This window comes from Hevea brasiliensis, chromosome 2 (assembly GCF_030052815.1).
Source record: "Hevea brasiliensis isolate MT/VB/25A 57/8 chromosome 2, ASM3005281v1, whole genome shotgun sequence".
NCBI classification, from domain to species: Eukaryota; Viridiplantae; Streptophyta; class Magnoliopsida; order Malpighiales; family Euphorbiaceae; genus Hevea; species Hevea brasiliensis.
Window position 1 is genome coordinate 57589359 of NC_079494.1, and position 6000 is coordinate 57595358.

The window sequence follows — 6000 nt, forward strand, 5'->3', positions numbered from 1 at the left end:
GTGATTCAAAAAGGAGAATAAAGTTAAGACAATAGGAAACATTTTCTATGAAGTAAGTTTTGCCAAATTCTAATAAAAAAATGACCAATGGAACAGTGCAACATAAGACACCAAAACTGAAAATTTGCAAATTTGCCTAAAAGACTTAGAATTTGAGTAAACAACCAAAACCAAAAAATTTAGTTACCAAATGTGGTGTGTGGGTGAAGTTGGAATTCCCATACCTATTAAGCCTTAGAAAGTCAACAAATTGACTTGAATAGTGCAGTGAATAGTAACTCCGAAACACAAATTTTAAAGAGCGTCAAGTTTAGCACATTAGAGCTAAGTAAAAGTGAAATTAAATTTATTTTTGGATTTATGCTAAGTTATGATACTGAAACACTGTGAAACTGTGTGTTTCAGTAGAAAAGAATACCGGGAAGGAACCTGAGGTGTCGAGTCAAGGCCAAAAGGCGACTCATATAAAATTTGTGCACAACGTATAATTTCTATAAATTATCTTATGCATATTGTTTTGAATAATTTGAAATATTGAATTGTGACATTATTATGATGAAGTATTTATGATGCTTTTGATTTGAATTGTTGGAAGTTATTTGTGTATATTTGAGATGGCATAAATGTTTAGTAAATTGTTATGATAAGTTTTGAAACCACAGTGTCATGACCATATATTTGAACACCTCACTAGTATGACTAGTGGGGGTAATCAGTTTCAAATTTTGATTCTTTCTCTGGCTGAAGTGTTGAGGTGTGTGCCAGTAGAAGAAGAAATTGAATGGATATCCATATATTTGAGCTAGCTAGCCTTGTGATGTGACTTCTCCTTAGCCTCTAGCTATTGAGATTATATTTGTTTCGAATGGCATGATATAATTGTGGGTTTTATGAAATGTGTTTTGATACTTCGAAATGAAATTGTTTGGATTAAAATCTCGTAATTCATATTTTGTATTTAATTCTCATGTTCAGTCCAATTTTCGAATAAAGACGATTTAAATTTTGCATAAAGATTATTTTAGTATGTTGCGCACCACTGAGTCCTAGTATTCAGCGATGGCTATTATTGCTGTCACAGATATACAGACTAGAGGAGCAGCAGATTGAGCTGCCGAGAATTGAGGAGCTACCTACTCTGAAGTTTATCGGGTATATTTTATACCCTGACTGTAAAAATTTATTTTGATGTATGTAATGTATGTAAAGGTATGGACATTTAAAATTGGTCTTGAGCAGTTTGTATAAAGTTTGTAATAAATTTTAGTTTGAATTTCTCTTAATGTAAATTTTTGTAATGATGTATATAAATTGTTTTATCTTTAATGAAATATGAATGGAAGTATTTTGTTTTAAATTGAATGAAATTCATTAATGGTTTTTTATGATTGTTGAATATTGGAAATTGTGGATTTGAATTTTTGGAGATTGATAAATGATGTTGAAATTGATTGTAAATTTGAAGAAGTGGTTGAAATAAATAATTGGAAGTGCTTTTTACAGGGATTTGAAGAATTGTTTTCTCAAAATACAGACAGCACTCTGCCGAAATTTTTATAAAATTTGCGGAAAAATAAAATGGGCCAAAAATTTTAACTAGTTTTCAACTTTAATTAAATGTTTTAATATCTATTTAGAAATGCTCACCACTTATAAAAAGTAAGAAAATTGTTTTAAAATCCCTTGTAGGGTACTTAATGAGTTATCGGTAGGTGAAGTTCGGTAGTTCATTAGGTATTCTACGGGATCATGTTATGCCTTACAGAGGGGTAAGGTGTGACAAAATCAATCTCCAATCCATAAATCAGGAGTACAATTTGCGGATCGACTCTTTTGAGCTGATCAGATGCCATGGAAATCTTTGGGCCAATCACTTTCTTGAAGAAGGTGAACTTATCATAGTGTATGAGGAGCAGTTGAAGGCCGGGCTCTATTTTCCCTTGGATGAATTTTACAAGGCCGTCCTAAAATTCCACTATGTCTCTGTAGCTTAAGTGCATTCGAACTTCTGGCGGACTTTAGTAGCCTTCAGAGGCCGCTGCCGAGCCAAGAGACTGGTGCCCATGGTTAAGGTCTTTGCCGAGCTGCATAGGCTTTCCCAAAGAAAGGATAAAGAATTTTGGTTCTTTCAGGCAAAGCCAAACTACGGGCTTTTCACCGATCTCCCTTCTTCGCTGAATAACTGAAAGGATCGGTTTTTCATCCTTAGGAGCAAGGATCGAAACGGCTTTGAGGGGATCCCACATAATTGGAATTATTTGGTCCCCCAACTCCCCAAGAAGCTTGCTTTAAATAAACACGAATAAGCCATGGTAAAGGAATTAAAAACTCAGGCGGCCACCCATAAATATTCATGCTTAGATGCAGTGATGGCCAAACTGAAATGGTGGATGATGCGGCTGATCTCCGTCGAAGATTATGAGCTTCAGCTTTCTAACCTCAGTCCTGCTACCGGTACAATCCAAATCTCTAGTCTCTCAACCTTAGCGAACTCACTGACTGCTTCTTTGAGCAGGTATGGCAGGTGGTGACGCTTTTAAAGAGAGTCACAAGCGAAAGAGGGAAGTCTCCCAAAAGGTATGGGCGATGAAGGAGGCCACTGCCACGGCTACTCAGACACCTCGCCAAGACTTGGTAGAAGTACCACGCTCTCCTCGACCTCAGGAACAGCCGGTCTCAGAAGTAGAGGTTATCGTCTCTCCTCCTCAGCAGATCGAATGTCCGCCTCCTTCGATCTCTTCTAATGTAGAGGGGCAGTCTTCTGGCCCTACTATTAGAACGCTCTCCCGAGGGGCTCAACTCCTTATCCAATCGCTGGAAAGGAACAGTTCCACCCGAGGGAATCCTGGTCTAGCCAAGGTCATGGACGCTTCCATTTGCTTCCAAGAAGATCGGAGCCGATTGGCTAAGGAGAGTATTGACGATATTTTAACTCAGACAATGAGTTTGGGCTTAGAGGCTATTGCAAACTAACATGTAATTAGAGAGAAAGCCCACGTCTTAAGGAAGGAGATTCTTAAGGCAGTCCAAGATGCCTCAGCTGCAAAGGCTCAGCTCTCCTCTGCCAATGATTACATCGCCAAACTGGAAGGTCGGGTGAAGCAATGTGAAGAGAGGGTAGCCGAAGTGGAGTAGGAACTTGAAGTCTCCTGAGCTGATCGATCTGCTGATCTCGCTCGTTTTGCTGAGGAACTTCGAGAGAAGGAGGAGGAGAGCACTACAAAAGAGGTTGGGGCATATGTGAACGCCCATAATGACCTCTTCGACTAACTAAAGAAGCGTTATCCTGGGGAAGACTTCTCCTGGATGGATAAGCTCATCCTAGAGGTCAAAGAGGACAGTGATAAGGAGCCTGAGGGTGAGGAGAGAGAGAGGGATGTATCTGGGGCACAGGCCGAAGAAGACCCCCCTCTCTAATTGACTTGTATTTATTTATTTTGAAATGAATTTAAGTATTTTATGTTTAATTTTTTGATGAGATCGGAAAGCATCCAAACCAAATTGTCTGAATACTTAATTGAATTAAACCTGAGAATGACTATTAATCAAATTATTCTAAGAGATCGGAAAAACATTACACGCAAACATGAGATTAGACTGAGTCATGACCAAATACTGAACGGAACTTTATACTATTAGAATTGCAAAGATTTGACACTGGTTTGAACTTTTAAGGTCGGAACTATTATTAGACCAGATAAAAACCTTAACTTTATTTTGAGGAATATCTGAGCAATTCGAGCGAGAAGCCTGATCACAACATTAGTCAAATGAAATTCTATGATATTTGTACATAGAGAGATTGGAGAATAATGAGCAGGCAAGATTGGATTGTTCGGAGACCTAATATTAACTCAAACTCATCTAATAAAGACCAAGAGATCGGAAAACAATCTAACTTGAGCAAGAGATCGATTTGCTCTAGGGACAAGCGATCAGCAAGTTTGGAAAATAAATTTTCAATTTTAAAAGATCCTTATCTTCGAAGGCCGACCAAAATATGGTTTCTACAATAGCTATTAGCTTTTCATCTACCTTCTGCCCACCCTGAATCTGCTACAGCAGGTTTGGCTTTGCTTGCGACTTAGCCAAAATAGCTCTATCATGAGCAAAGGACAAACGGGCATTCAAGGATCTCAAAGCTGCAATAGACTTTCTGTTTAAGGCATCAGCAACTACATTTGCCTTCCCAGGATGGTAGTCTATCACCCAATCATATTCCTTCAGGAACTCAATCCACTGCCTCTGTCTAAGATTAAGCTCTTTCTGGGTTGGCAAATATTTTAGACTTTTATAATCTGTGTAGCTATAGCACTTTTCACCATACAAGTAATGCCTCCATATCTTCAGTGCAAATATGATCGCTGCTAGCTCTAGGTCATGAGTAGGGTAATTCTTTTCATGTGGTCTTAACTGCCTAGAAACATAGGCGACCACTTTCCCTTCTTGCATCAAAACATATCCTAGCCCATTATGGGAAGCATTAGTGTAGACCACAAAGTCTTTTCCTGGCACTGGCTGTGTTAACACTGGTACCTCTGTTAACATAGACTTCAACCTCTCAAAACTAGCTTGACACTTGTCATTCCAGTCAAATCTAACATTTTTATGCAGTAACTTGCTTAGTGGAGCAACTATCAAAGAAAACCCCTTCACAAACCTTCTGTAGTAACCAGCTAGCCCCAATAAGCTTCTGACTTCAGTTGCATTTCTAGGAGGCTTCCACTCCATTACTGCTTCAATCTTCTTAGGATCCACTCTAATCCCATCAGTTGATACTATGTGTCTAAGAAAGGAGATCTCACTCAACCAGAAGTCACACTTAGACAACTTAGCATACAGCTTCTTCTCTCTCAGAGTTTGCAGAACAATCCTCAAATGCTCATCTTGTTCTTCTCTATTCTGGGAATACACCAGTATATCATTAATGAAGACCACTATAAATCGATATAAGTATGGATGGAAGATACGATTCATAAAGTCCATAAAAGCTGCTGGTGCATTGGTTGACCCAAACGACATCACCAAAAATTCATAGTGCCCATACCGGGTCCTTAATGTAATATTAAGCACATTTGCATCCTTTACCCTCAGCTAATGATACCTTGATCTGAGATCAATCTTGGAAAATATGCCTGCTCCCTTCAAGTGATAAAACAGATCATCAATTCTTAGTAATGGATACTTGTTCTTCACAGTTACTTTATTTAGCTACTAGTAATCAAAGCATAACCTCAAAGTCCCATCCTTCTTTTTCACAAACAGCACTGGAGCTCCCCACAGTGACACACTAGGGAATATGAACCCCTTATCCAGCAACTCTTGCAACTGGATTTTTAGCTCTTTCAATTCAGTGGGTGCCATTCTATAAGGAGCAATAGAAATCGGTGTTGTACCCGGCAGGACCTCAATGGCAAATTCTACTTCCCTTTCTAGTGGCAAACCAGGCAATTCTTCAAAAAACACATCAGGGAAGTCACTCACAGTGGGAATGTCATGGAGACTAGGTCTAGCCTTTCTGGTATCAATCACATGTGCTAGATAAGCTTCACAACCCTTCCTGATCAGTCTTCTTGAAGTAGTAGCTGAAATGATATTAGATAGAAAATTTGTCATTTCCCTCACAACTGTTATTTCATCATTCTCAGAAGTTTTCAGTGTAATCCTCTTCAATCTACAGTCCACTATTGCCTGATGACGCGATAGTCAATCCATTCCTAAAATCACGTCAAACTCGTGGAAAGGCAATTCAATTAGGTTTGCCGAGAACTCATACCCTTGAATCCTCAATGGGAAACCTTTATACACCTTATTCACCACCATACTGTGACCTAGTGGGCTAGTGACCAGAATGTCTTGGTCACTTTCCTCTACTGGAATTCCCCTTTTTATGGGTAGCTTGATGCATATATATGAGTGGGTAGATCCTGGATCCACCAATGCATGCACATATATGTTATAGAGGGAGAACATACCTTTAATAATGTTACACCCTACTCC